Source organism: Papaver somniferum, chromosome 6 (genome assembly GCF_003573695.1).
Source record: "Papaver somniferum cultivar HN1 chromosome 6, ASM357369v1, whole genome shotgun sequence".
Classification (NCBI taxonomy): domain Eukaryota; kingdom Viridiplantae; phylum Streptophyta; class Magnoliopsida; order Ranunculales; family Papaveraceae; genus Papaver; species Papaver somniferum.
Genome location: NC_039363.1, coordinates 177,403,457 through 177,418,186, shown reverse-complemented (window position 1 = coordinate 177,418,186; position 14,730 = coordinate 177,403,457). Strand labels below are relative to the sequence as shown.

The window sequence follows — 14,730 nt, the reverse complement described above, 5'->3', positions numbered from 1 at the left end:
GTCTAAAGATCTTCGTAGAAACTTCGATCTAGTTTGAGTGAAACTTATATCACAAGAGAAGTTTCTCAAGCATAAACAAACTAGGCGCAATCAAAGTTCAACAACCGTTAGTCAATCAAATCAATCGAAAACTAATAATAAACTGCAATTATCTTGTTTCCCACCAACGATACTCGTAGAGCTTCCCAATCCCAAAGAAGTCTTTAAAACGAGCGGTCGTAAGAGATTTCGCCTAACTAGGTTACTTTCCTCTCCGAATAGATGGCTCCACTAATAACTACACAACAAGGTATTTTTGCTGACTCTGAGGATTAGTTTACTTGAAATGCAAACTTCAATATTTATAGACCGATGAAGTTTGGACACCAAGGAATTTATGATAAGTGTCTAAAAGACCTTACTATTTATCTATTGTTTATGCTTTCTTTACTAAGTTTTCTTGCAAATTATGTATCTTATGTTTGGTGTGGAATGGAAAACACACAAAAACTCTTGCAAGTATACAAGGCCAAGCTTTATAGTATAGGGATGAGTAGGAGTTAGTCCACAGGGAGCGGGAGCATACAAGAATTTTCCTAAGCTATCAATGGGTGCAAAGCACTATGGCAGTGAGCAGTGATGGATGAAGGCAGATACAAAGAACTAAAACAGTTAACACAAGATGGCAGCACAGCAAGGATTAAATGGCAGATGATATAAAATAAAAACAGCAAGGAACCAAGGTTGTAAGCCAAGGGCAGGGGTGAGATTGTGCACTGATTTCAGTGCACAATAGGCTTCAAAATGCAAGAACTAAGCAAAACAGTAAAGGAAAGTAACTGAGCAGTGAATAAAAGCAGAGCTGGAATTGTAAGTGACTGAAGAAAGGAATTGTGGCTAAGCTAATGGCTTAGAATCCACCTTGGTGTCCTAGCCAAACAATGTAGTTCTAGGTTGAAATTAAGACCCTAAGCATACAATGGAATGGGAAGAAAATCAGTTTGCTCACTGATATGCCCCTAGTATTGACTGTCTTTTGACAGTACAATCAATCACAGGCATTAGTGAGCACTAATCTCTTCCCATTGCTCAAGAAAAACAAGCATTAAGGCTCTAACCTAGCAATTCATCATCCAACAATGCACTAAGGCTTCATCTGAGCCTTAGCTGCAGTAACTTAGTTCATGAAAAACATGTTAACAGCATCAACATTCATCACATATGCTAATTGAAACAACATTCTCAACATTCAAGATAAATCAAACAACATACACATTCAACTGTCAACTGTAATGAATAACTGAAATTGAAATTGTGAAATAAAATTTTTTCAATTCTCTTCTGGCTAGTCCAGAGATCGTCCCCCCTTACATCACTAGAGACATCAATTTATACCCAATTACACATTTAGGGTTTTCCCCCAATTTTCCCCCAAAACAGTAGAACTAGGGTTTGGTGAAACTCACCTAATTCGTTGGAATTGATCGCATGCATGCTAACCCAATCTTCTTCTGACTCTACTGCTGCTTTCTCACGCTCCAATTACTCTACTAACTCAACCTAATTCATCAATTTTTCTTCTAGGTTTTCAGAGAAAGATGAGAAGAGAAATTAGTGAATTAGATAGGTAGAGGGGTAGGGGATTGATGGGAGAAGGATGGGTGTGGTTGGTTTGGGTAGTTGAGGCAGGTGAGGTGGTGGTTGCGAAGGCAAAGCAGGTGGAGAAGATGGTGGTGGTCTGCAACAGGCATGGAGGGGGAGAGGTCGATGGAAGAAGGGGAAGGGGATGTTTGGTATGGGTATAGGTATCGGGTGCTCGGGTGTTGGGCGGTTGTAGCAAATTGGATGAACAGCGAGGATGAGCCGTGGGATGTGGAGATGATGGATCGATCTAACGGCTAAAAGTGAAGAGGCTGGCAGCGACCGTTGGATGCAGATATACAACGAAACTAATGGTGCTAGATGGAGTTAGGTGCTGTAGTGTTAGACAGGAGCTTCCGATTTCGATGAACGACGATGAAGCGACCATTGGATGATGAGATGGATCCAATCCGACGGCTGAAGATGGAGGCGGGTATGGATATAAAAAATGGGTTTGGGTAAGGGTTTTGGGCTTTGGGTATGCCAAGCCCATATCTTCTTTAAGAACAATTCTTCCTTTTTGAGCCCATTCCTATCTTTTTGGACTTGTGCACGACATTCTTCGCGGCTTCCTTGTGTAATTCCTCCCGGATTTTTCACTACTTTTCTGCTCTTTTCGCTCCGCAATTCATCCAAACTTTATTTATTACCTAAAAATGCAAAATTAAGTAAGAAAAATATTTATTCTTGAAAACAATGAAAATACAGAATATGGGATAAAATGTAGAATTACTGCACAAAAGATGAGTTAAATGCCAACAAAAAGGGATAAATATATGCACTTTTTAGCACTCCTCAATGTTTGCTTTTGATTTTTAGGTACTTTGGAGTCATTTAGAACAAAAGAATGAGAAACATCGCTTAAAAGGCAAAAAGGTGCAAACGGTGTTTGAGGCGAAATTATTTCTCATTATTTGCTCTTGTTTCTTCATCTCTGTCTGAAAAGCATGTAATCTTTAGTGATGCAAATTCATTATTTGAAAAACATGGCAGTTTTAGTGATGTATAGAAATTGAAATAAACAAGTGGATCTGAGAAATAAAAGACGACAAAAACGCCATGCCAATAAACTGGAAATCAAAGACGTTGGTGGCAGGGAACCAGGAAATGATGCCGATTCTCGACAACTATGAACTCTGAACTCATGACAATTCAGTCAGGAGCTAGGTGGACTACACATGCTAGTTTGAAGGCAGTCATGGGCTTAGCACCGGAGGGGCTCACTTGTACCAGCTGAAGGAAGAAAGCGACTGGATTTCACCACCGAGGCACCACACATGTGCATTCAAGAAGGGAGTAAAATTAGGTCTCAAAACCAATGTCCAGCAAGTTCATTTCCATCAGTACACAAGCAGAGAAAGAGATGAGATTTTGTTGCCGTCAACCTAGCCATGGAACTGGCAAATTTCATCATGGTTCGAAATCCCTATCTAAAGCTAAGAAGAAGAAGGAATAATGGAGTATATTTGCTGGTATTTTGGACCGGAAATAGGGAGGAAATTGAGCTGTTGAATCGATGTTTTCTGGCAGGGAAGATGGTTGGAGTTCATGGAACGTTTTATGGTGGTTTTCAACAGATTTGAGATGCAGAGAAAGAGGAAGAGAACCAAGTGTTGCTGGCCTGATTTTCTGAAGGATTAAGTGGGTTTTGTAAGAAGACTTGGACAACAAAAGAACAAGGCTACAGGTAGTTCAAGTTGAGGGTTAAATCTGTGTGGGTTAGCGATCGCTTAGTGGGTTGTGTTTGAGGTGTCTGGCATTGGCTTGGACGTGATATAAAAGCTTACAGAGACAGTGATGGTTGGGACCGTGAAAAAAGTTAAGCCAGGGTGTTGTGGCCATTGGTTTAGAATGTTGAATGACTGAGATTTAGAAGCGATATTATTTGTGAATGGCCAGGATTATTGGAGGCTGCTTATGTTACGAGTTTACAGGGAAGAGAAGACATATAAGGGAGGCGCAAAAAACACAAGAAAGCTACCTTTTGATCACCAGAGAAGGCGTCTGCGACCTGTTCGAGGAAAGTTTCCAGAGAGCTTAGAAGCAGCTGCAAATCTGGCTTGCTGCCTGGTTTTACCTAAAATCCTTTGTTCCCTTAAAAATTATTAAGCCTTTGTTGAGAAAAATTATTACTATGAGAAGCTAAATCTGTTTTTGGTTAGGGGCGATTTCAAAGCCCGAAATATGAACTTATACTCGATATGCAATAGCTTCTTTTTTGCATTATTTTCGTTATTATTTGATAATTTCTTCTATGCTAATAATGTTTATGGGTTATTTGTTAATGGTTTAAGTTCGAAATTGAATCGTTAATTCTTAATTCTATTGCTAGTTTAGAATTTTTTCGACCCGTAATTGTCTAGAAACTATAAACACAAGTAGCAATATGTGGGTATTGATGATGGGACTTTGTTAAGTACCCGTATGTGAAATCGATACTAGTAGGTAATTCAAGCCTTTGATTTTATCACTAGGAATAATCTTATCTCATAAAACTTAAAGCATTTGTTTAAGTCACACCTACTAAGCGTACCTCTAGGTAACTTGACAAGTAGAATCCGGTAGTCGAGTGCTTCCGTATCCGGTGAGCTTAGGAGATAATAACGGGGTAATTGAGCGTACTAATTATCCTAGGGTTGTTAGTTATGAAATAATGCGAAGAACGTGGTTATATATCAATTTGGTTTATGTTTCGTGGTCTAGAATGAATCCTTAATCAATCTCATCTCATATTTGAATACAACTTTGTGATTTTCAGAATTTCTACAACAAAAGTATTCTTTGCTAAGAATATTTGTATAACAACTTTTGCTTCATACCTCCCTTGGGACGAATCTGCTTTCATTATATTACTTGCTAGTGTAAAGAGAAGTAGAAAATATTATTTGCGAGTTTGACACCTCGTCAATTTCCAAAACCGAAAGTATTCTCAAGATATGCAATATATTACCAAATTCGGTTTCCATAATTCCTGGAAATGCTTTGTCCAAATATTGACCGAAATCTCAGTAGAAAATCTCCAATTAGTAAATGCACATTACGAGTTTTTATTTTCTAAAGATATGCATTTTAATTGCTGGAAATTAAAAACATATAAAACTAAAAACCTTAACTAAGAGATTCTCAATTTATTTCGATCCGTGATTCTCCTTTAGCTATTAAGGAATATCTTTGAACAATAAAAGATAGACGTTACTGCACATGTTCAAAGTATGTCGACATCTTTACTTTGTAAATCCTTTTTCATATTTACAATCTTGGAACCGATTTGCCACACTTCCAAACGAGTTTAGAATTGGTTCACCTGGCTTCCAAGACTATGTGATTGATTATCCTATCAAATCACCAAACATGGGTTTCACGGTTCTACCAAAACAAGTTTCGGTTCTACCTCCATGTGGGTACTAGAATTAGTCACGCTAGTTACCAAAACTTGGTTGACTAGGTAGTAGGATTGGTTCCCACATATATAAAAACTTGTTTGACTTGGTACTAGTTACCAAAATTAAAAACGTGTTGCATATGTTCATAAGATCAGTTCCCAATAACTAGAAACTTGTTGCACCTCTTACAAGGATTGATTCCCCTTTTGTGATCGGTTGCACCTCTTACTAGGATCGGTTCCCTAATGTCTAGAGTTGGTCATATCAATTAAAATAAATCGATCATATCATCTCAGGTGATTTTTTAAGATCGGTTTCATTAATAAAAATCATACCAATACAAAAGTCGGGCCTTATGAATAGTTTTACCAAGATGCATAAATGGTTTTACTGACATCGTACATCAAACTGAGGGACCTATTTCCAACTTTTGTTTCAAATTTTACCGAGTGACATGTCAAACAAACTTGCTTCTCGAAAAAAGAAAACAAAAAGTCAAACAAATTCAGTTTACTTAATCAGCCCTTAACCCGCTGAATCAGATACAACGGGCGGGCTGCTTTTAGTCCATCTAAACAATAAAACCACTTTGTTATCTCAGCCCAGCCGCTTCAATAAAACCTGACCTAAAACCCAAGGAGGTAGCAGATATAAAGTTTTCTAAACCCTAAGCTTTCCATCCGACGCCGCTAACGCTCCTAGCAAATCAAATCTAAAGCGATAAAGCAATATCAAATCAAGCGGTCAACAGGAGCTGATCTTTGAACTTCATCGTCCGTTTGTAAGTGTTTCTGAAATGTAAATAGTTTGCCTCTCATTTCTAGCCTTGATTTGATGATTCATTCTCATCTTCTTTGGGTTTAGAAATGGTTGAATTAGAAAATGATTCTGTTGAAATGGATTCAACACCCAAATATCTAGATTGTTCTGTTCAAATGTTTGGATCTTCTGGTAATGGTTACTTAGGGTTTTATTATCATTGTTGTGATATGAGGTTAATTAGTTTTTGGAACCCTTCCACTAAAGAATACAAAAAACTTACAAATCATCTCAAATACGCTCTTGGGTATTGGAATCCTGGTAGTACATGGAGGTTATCATACATGGAGAAGTCTTGATGGTGTCCGGCAGTACGATTTTGGAGTAATCCTAGTTGCAATATCTTGTTTTGAGTTAAATTTGGAATCAATGTTTAGAATATACACAGAGATTATCTTTAGAAGAAAGATAGTTTGGATTGTGCTGTCTAAGGATATCCAAAAACGTATGTTGTCAAAGGAGACTGCAGAGGCGCCCAAGGTGCATGAATCTTAATGTGACCACCTCGCTAATAATGCGCCCAAGGCGTCTAATGCGCAGTAGATGAGTGTATTCAGCGCTTGTTTGCACCATCAATCATGGTATTGGTATCATTTCAGTGCTTGTTTGCAGCATCAATCATGGTATTGGTATCATTTCAGTGCTTGTTTGCAGCATCAATCATGGTATTGGTATCATTTCAGTGCTTGTTTGCAGCATCGATCATGGCATTGGTATCATTTCAGTGCTTGTTTGCAGCAGCGATCATGGCATTGACATCATCAGGGCATTCATTCGACAAACTGTAGCCTTCTTTTCTCACCTTAATAATGCACTCAAAGCGCCTAATGCATAGTAGATGAGTAAATTCAGTACTTATTTGTAGCATCGATCATGTCATTAATATCATCAGGGCATTCATTCCACAAACTCTATCCTTCTTTTCTCGCCTCAATAATGCGCTCAAGGTGCCTAACTCATAGTAGATGAGTAAGTTCAGTGCTTCTTTGCAGCATCAATCATGGCATTGATATCATCAGGGCATTCATTCGACAAACTGTAGCCTTCTTTTCTCACCTCAATAATGCGCTTAAGGCGCCTAATGCATAGTAGATGAGTAAATTCAGTACTTATTTGCAGCATCCATATCATTGATATCATCGAGACATTCATTCGACAAACTGTAGCCTTCTTTTCTCACCTAAAGAAACAAGATTTATCATCTACCGTCGTCACACACTCTTTATATTCTGTCCTGGTGGTACATGAGGCGCCTGGCTTGGTTCCTCACCCGCCTCGTTCCTCACCCGCCTCGTTCCTCATTCAACATAGCCCAAAACCAGATTGGAAAGAGACTGTGATTTGTTTGTTTTAGAGAATTGGCATTCTACTGCCGCATTCTGATCTAGGTAGTGAAAACAACTTCTTTTTTAAGGTAAACGAATAAGAAAGAAGTTATTTTCATTAAGAGATGAGAATGCGTGTGTGGGATAATGGAAGTTGGTAAGACAATTGGATGTGACTGTTTTAATTTGGAAGAAGCTTGGATGCTGGTTCAGCAAAAGGTCCAACTAGAAGTTCTAAGTTGACATCCAGATGTATCCGAGGTTGCCTTATAAATTATATAAAAGAACGTCACTTCGAGCTCTCATCAATATTGGTGGAACTGCTGGTACCACAAAGTCTCTGAAAGTGGCGACACGGAGTTTGTTACAGGTATGCTGGTTTTTCCTTTTAGTTTAGTTCACTGTCATGATAGATAGATAGTCTTGTTGTATTATGTTTGTAGTAAGATCTTGTCGATCCAACCTGCAAATTGTTACTTGTCTAATCTTTTCCATGTTTCTCTAATGCATTTTGGCGTTTGTCATTCCAAAACTACTTTTTAAGTTCATTTCGTTGTTTTAGCAAAATTATCACTCAAACAGGTTTTGTAACTCGTATCACATCTCCTACTATACTAAGATAGGAATTGAGGTTTTATTCAACTTTAGATCCCAGGATACACTAGGAATGTTTTAAAAGAGTTGCTTTCTGATGTGTAGCAGTCTGTTATTTTAAGGAGAGGCGTTGTTTAAGTAGGGTATTGTGATGCAGCCACCAAATTCGGGGCAGAAAAGCCTTCGTCAGAAAGTTTAGATTTTTAAAACTCAAAATGTTGTAAGATAGTAGCCTATCTAAGCTGAGTTCACTCTACTAACAACTTTAATAACTTGGTGGAATGATTTTGTATTACTTAGTTATTCAATGAAGAAAATGGAAACTCTATATGTGTTCTTCAAAGCCTAAACAGATGGAAAGACATGCCTGAGTGGACAAGAAACCAACCACGATGACTTAGAAAGAAGTGTGCTGGATTGGGTAACTCTTGAATGAATGAATCTTGATCAGAAATGGAAAACCCTGAACCCCTGATTTCAATCTGAGCAATACTTGTTGCTCAAAACCCCCGACTGTGAAGAAATAATTGAGATGTGAAAAACTTTTACAAACATTATTACACCTATTTTACACCACTATTGTTTTTCATGAGTATAACTCCTAGGCTACTAGCTTAAACCTGGACTAAATCAATATGCCATTGCAAAGCAGTTCTATTTACTGAAATGCAAACCTGAAATAGTCGAGGTCATCTAAAAATCGTAGTGTAGAAGTGATGAATGAGAAATATTTTCTCCATTCACACAATTTGCTTACCTGTAAGTTTTGTCAATTCGGAGGATTGTGTATAAAAGTGATGACTGAGAGGTGTTTGTTGATTTAATCTGTAAGTTAATAGTGTAATGAAGAAAACGCATAATAGTAGGTTGTATTTGTTCCAAGAGTGAGATCAGGGGCTCAATCGAGACTCTTGCGCCGGTCTTGTTGGTGATTAGGGCTCTAGGATGCGGTGCATCTAGAATTAAAGCATGATTATCTTCCTCACCACTTTGGTGTGCAAGAGATATTTTTTATTCATTCCCTTTCCTTGTTCTTATGACTAGGTCTGCTATATTTATTGATGGTATGATGTGCCATTGTGCCTTACAGAATTTGAACTGATTTTTTCCCACTTTTTTATTCATGACGTTTATATTTCTCTTTCTTCAGGTCAACTATTGGAATATTTTTATGCTCGAAATGCCACGGTAAGCACCAGAGTCTTGGTACTCATATTTCAAATGTAGCTTTGATGGATCTGTAATCTTGTAGTTCATATATACTAGGTTTCTTGTCATTCTGTTTTCCACAACTAAACACTTGGAGGTCTGGGATCTAAAAATCCCAAGTAGCAGCACGATTAAAATGCATATCGCCCACATATTTGCACTGGTCGCTCAAGCTAATTGATCGAACCCCACGAGGACTTCCTCTTGGGAATAAGCTCAGCTAACTCAGCAACAGAATCATGCTTCACTAATTCACTTCCATTTGGATCATGACAACTTAGCACGAACTGTCTAAATGAGAGCCTAGATTTACTGTCCATTCTGTGTTTTAACTACTTAGAATTTACTTCATGACCTTCCTCAAGAAGATTCTATCCTTCTTCAGAAAAAAATGTGAGGCATGAGCAAAACTATTCTTTTCTATTGTGCAGGAGTTCTGTTGTTATCTTAAACCCCTAGGGCTTTAGGGTCTGTTTTAAGTTATTGTTCTTCTGAAGATGCTTTTGCTTCACTTGTACAGTTCAGGTCTTATCAGTCACCTTAGATGATTGGTCTGATGAAGAAATTGAGTCCATGATTAAGGTTGGTGGAAAATTTTCTGCTAATTCAATCTACGAGGCTTCTATACCTGATGGAATCTCAAAGCAGATTCAAGTCATGAACGATGTTCCAAGTTTATCAGGTGTGTTAATTTTCCTGGTGCAATAACATGTTGATACTTACATATGAACGAGTGTGTTTGTGCTTGTGTTTGCACTAAGGAAACATGGATAAATCCATAAAAGGCAACTGCACATCCTTGCACCTGTACTGTTGACACTGTTTGTCTCACGTTTGTGTTTGGAAATGGTTGGACACGGTTTCATATACTAACATGAAAGCTTGACATACCCGCAAACAACTTCACTCGTCTCAGTATAGAGTGTAGAAGTAAAAATTACCCTGTCTCTAAATTACATATTCCTTTCCCTTGGCTAAATTCTAGTAATGGAATTCAGTGAAATGATGGGATTTTTGTGATATCTACAATAAATCTAGCTAATTAGGTGAGATATTGCAATGTAAATGATCGAACTAGAACTTCACTTAGTATAACAGTGAATTAAAAAGTTAGAAGCGTGAGATTGGATATCTTGACAATATATTTATCGTGTAATTGAGTTCAATATATATAATTCGTTTTACTTTCATACACTACCATGTCCTACTTTTTCGAGATCTAGTATGTCCCCATGTCTGTGTCCTGTCTCATCGGAATCATGTTCTGCATTAGGCTGTTGTTCACAGATGCTAGCTCATGCAAAGTGCATGTGTCTGATGCTCCGCTTGCTATTATCCTCTATTTCTTTATCAGTTGAAGTTATTTTGTAAATTAGTGAAGCTTTTTAAAATTTTATATCCTCACCTAAACAATTAGCTTGTAAGCATGTTGGCTATATATTTCGTTGTGTCAGCATGATCTTGTGGTTGTTACCTGTATTATACAAGAGAACGAAACACTCTGATGCTACTTGTCAGATTGTCGGAATTAGGACTACAGGTAGAGAAATTATCGATGTGCAGAGTTGAAGAGTGTGCTACTAAGTTAGTTTTATACCCCGTCGATTTGTAAGATAATCAAACAAGCTATCATCTAGCATGTTTTCAGTAACTCCAGATATGCAAACAAGAGCTTAATCTTGTGTCAGCCTTAGGGCGCTGAACAACTCTACTTATGCAGAGGCAATTGCTCTCCCTAGAGTACTTGGATACCCTAAGAATCTCGAGCCAGTGTTTGTCTCCTAGGTGCAAATCCCAATAGATTATAAAAACTTCTATTTCTTTCATTCTCATGGTCTGTATTGATACTGGTGTATTTGTGATGTGACTTAGAGCAGTTCCAGTGGGAGCTATTAACTTTGCCCATTTGCCCTGCAATGTGGATGGGCAAATCTGATTACCCCAATGGTAAATGGGAAAAATTAACTAGTGGGCCCAAGCTTATACATAACTATTTTGTATTTGGCGGCGTAACCCACTAGTTAGATTTGTTACCGTAGTGGGCAAATGTGCAAATTTACTAGTTCCCGTTGGAACTGCTCTTACGAGATCAACAGTTTATGCTTTTTGCTGGCATCTGGGTATGGACTGGTTGAAAATTGAAGTAGAGGTTTACTGAATTATGCTGGTACTGCAGATTTTGTTCTTTTCTTGGAGTTTTTGGGAGGAAATGGCCTGATAGTTGTCTATGTTAATGAATTAAGATTATGGAGTCGCACGGAGTAAAACCATAGATATATTTCTGTGTTCACAAAGTGCTAAAGTTGGTTCCTTCTTTTGTCCTCTTAATAATACTGGCCATCTATAATTATAACATCTTTTCCATTTTAAGTGATTGAATAAGTAATGCAAAAGATTAGCATTTTGACCCACATGTCAAATGAAACATAAATAACACTGGTGCATTTCAGAAATTCCTGAAGCTCATTTTCGTTTCACTTCTTCAATTCCATTCAGTTTCAATTGTTACTCAATTTCCAAATTAGGTATTTTTTTGATTTTAATGTTTGGGTAGTGTTTTCTCAATTTATTTGTTTTAATTGTCTTAATTGTCTATTGAGTTAATTATGGGTAGTCGGCGCATTTTGTGCTGATTGATGATGCTCACCTAAATCATCGTCTTGGACTTGCAAGTAATGTCTAGACTCATCCTGTCATATATGTCATTAGACACAGACACACGCACTGATTCTAAAAGTGGACTTGAATTTTATGGTTTGGTATGGGAACATGGTTTTTCTATTGGTTGTATGCTTCGGTTGAACGTCATCCACTGTTTTATGTATAGTACTGGTTATATTTATTCAGTGTCTACAGTTTAAAATACATAAAGAAAGTGGGTATAGGTATTTTAGAGCATAAGTTTTTGTATGATTTAGTTTGGTTAGCTTCATGATCTGCTTGAACAGTATAACTGCAGGACATGATATCTCGCCAAATATACTTGTTACACTGATCTTGTAGTTTAATGCTGTCTTATTGTTTTGTATATACTGCAATTGTATTTTGGTGTTGCCACAGAAGTAGCCCTAATTTGGAACACTTGATCAGAAGTAGAATCCCATCCTCTGTTTAATGGAGAAGGAAGCTTGTTTGGAGTGTTATAAGGAAAATTTGAAGAATCCTCTTATATGTGATTATGTAGTTACAAGATTTAAAAACTGTGTCGGAATTAGTGCGCAGCAGGTAAATTCAGCAGAATAGTCAATGCAACAACTAGGATGTTATTTTGGATAAATATAAACATGACTGCAAACAATTTGAACAAATATTTGCTTCTTTGACTAAAACGGGATTACTGGTACCGAGTAAATATCACTTGAAATTTTTGTCGAGCAAATAAGTCAGAAAGAAACATACTGTATCCGTCATCTTCTTGTGATTCATCAGATGTTTTGCTGTGTTTAGGTGTGAGTGGTTTTTGAGTTTCAGCTCTTTATATTAAGTTTGAATTTTTATCTGTGGTAAGATTGTGTGAAATGTCATGTTGGAACTTGGAACTTATTAGCACTGTGTTATTTTTAACTGTAATTGAATATTACTATAAACGTCAGGTTGACAGTTCTTTAATGAACCACCTTCAGAAGGTGAAAGATTTTAATTTGGTGTAGCTCTACTAGATTTCAGCCACAAACCTTTGGTAGCTTTATATGCCCCCTTCCTCAAGAAGATAGTTCATTGAAATTTTTGCTTCTTTGGTAATTTGTAGGAATTGACCAGCTTTAGTTCAGTTCATTTTGTGGCAGTTCGTAGGAATTGACCAGCTTCTGCTGGCATTTTTATCAGTTAGTAAAATCTTCTATTGAGCATGACAAACAAGTGGAGGTTTCAATGGCTTTTGGAAAGCTGTTACGCTCCTCTAAATCGAAATGGGAACATCTGAGAGTGAATTAGTTTTAGTTGGTCCCTGGCCGTATCTTTGGTTTTCTTCTAATGGCTATGTCTCAGTTGGTTTTTGACACGTTCCAATGGCTATGTTTCTATAATTTAATATCAGTCTTCTGCTTGTTTTCGACAATTTGTGATCAGTCATTCCTTCCTCTTGAATTGTTACTCACGGTGATGTCTTTAAGTTTTCTTTATCATTGTATTTGTTTCTTTGTTTTTGCAGATAATAACCGTTCACTACCAGATAAAGGCAGCTACGTAGAGAAAATATACCAACAGCTAGATTCACAACCTGATAACAGTGGTAGTGGCGGTGGTGGTGGAGCTATGTCTCAAAAATTGACTGTAATTAGGCAGACTTATTGTTTGAAAAGTTGAAGCTTCGCTGGGATTTTGTTTGGTTTTTTTTAGAAGAGTTAAATTTGATGAAAGGTTGTAGCTCTTTTGATTTGATCTGTTATTCGTTGATGGGAGTCTGATTACGTGATATTGGGGATGGATTTTATTAAGTTGTGAGGCAGAGTCAATGTATATGTGTAGGTTTACCCCTTACTCAGTTAAGGGCATATTGGTCTTTTTTTGTATCCATTTAAAATTGCAGTTGGCACTCAACTCTTGTAAAGAATTTAAGGATTTTCTTGCCACATATATTTAGAAGGCTGTTATCGGGGCTCACACTCCAATAGAGGTGCTTCACTTGGATTCTTAATATCCAAAAAAGTGATTATGGGATATCCTAACACATATACAAAATGTCTAGATTACCCTTTAATTAGAAGTGATTTTACGTTCAAGTTTGGATTAATTCCAACCGTAAAATTTTATTTGCATGTAATTTTACGTTCAGGTTTGGATTAGTTCCAACCGTAAAAGCTCATTTTACGTCCAGGTTTCTTTTAATTTCAACCGTAGAATCCAATTTTACGTCCAACTTTCTTTTAATTCCAACTGTAGAAGTGATTTTACGTCCAGGTTTGAATTAATTCCAACCGTAGAATTTTATTTGCCCAGGTTTAAATTAGTTCCAACCGTAGAAGCTCATTTTACGTCCATGTTCCTTTTAATTCCAACCGTAGAAGTGATTTTACGTTCAGGTTTGGAATATTTCCAACCGTAGAAGTGATTTTACGTCTAGGTTTGGATTATTTCTAACCGTAGAAGGGATTTTACGTCTAGATTTGGATTATTTCCAACCGTAGAAGTTTATTTTACGACCAATTTTTCCTCCCACCAAAACTTTGTCCCAGAATTCACCAAGTATATAACAAAATTCATTAATTGAATTTTTATCTAATTAAATTAACCGTCCGCGAGTTATAACCCCAAAAGTGTCACCATCCTTCCAAAAAAAACCCATCAAAACAAAAGTAACACAAAAATCCCATCAAAACAAAATTAACACAAGAACCCCAAATTTAAATGTTGGTTTCATCAAATTTTATGATGAAACCAACATTTAAATTTGGGGGTTTTGTCTCAATTTTTAAAAATTGGGGATTTTTATATCAATTTTGTTTACAATGGAGTTTTAATGGATCCCAACATTTGAGTGGAATTTTTGTACCACAAGTTTGATCACCTCGGATTTTTATGACTAGTTTTGAAATTAAATTAAAATTAATTAAATAAGAGTTGTTTAGTCATTACAAAATTATTTAAGATAAAGGAGTTTTTGATATTACTTATGGCTCCTTACCGTCTGGTACCATCGTCAAAGTATTCTTGTTCTACAAAATTGCCTTCGTACGTAGAGACGGCTCTATAATTATTTAAGGTACGACTAATAAACAAGCTCTTTTAGGTTATCGATTGATTGATTTATCGTAAAGAAGCTTTTCGGTTTTTATTAGAGT

The 14,730-nt window shown here is 36.9% G+C and overlaps 1 long non-coding RNA gene across 1 annotated transcript; it reads left to right on the top strand.

Moving 5' to 3' along the window:
* The first annotated feature begins 5,817 nt into the window (after positions 1–5,817).
* Positions 5,818–13,558, top strand: LOC113290231. Its single transcript, XR_003331513.1, has 4 exons — positions 5,818–7,517; positions 8,892–8,929; positions 9,471–9,632; positions 13,101–13,558. It is a non-coding gene; the product is annotated as an uncharacterized LOC113290231 (long non-coding RNA).
* The last annotated feature ends 1,172 nt before the right edge of the window (positions 13,559–14,730 follow it).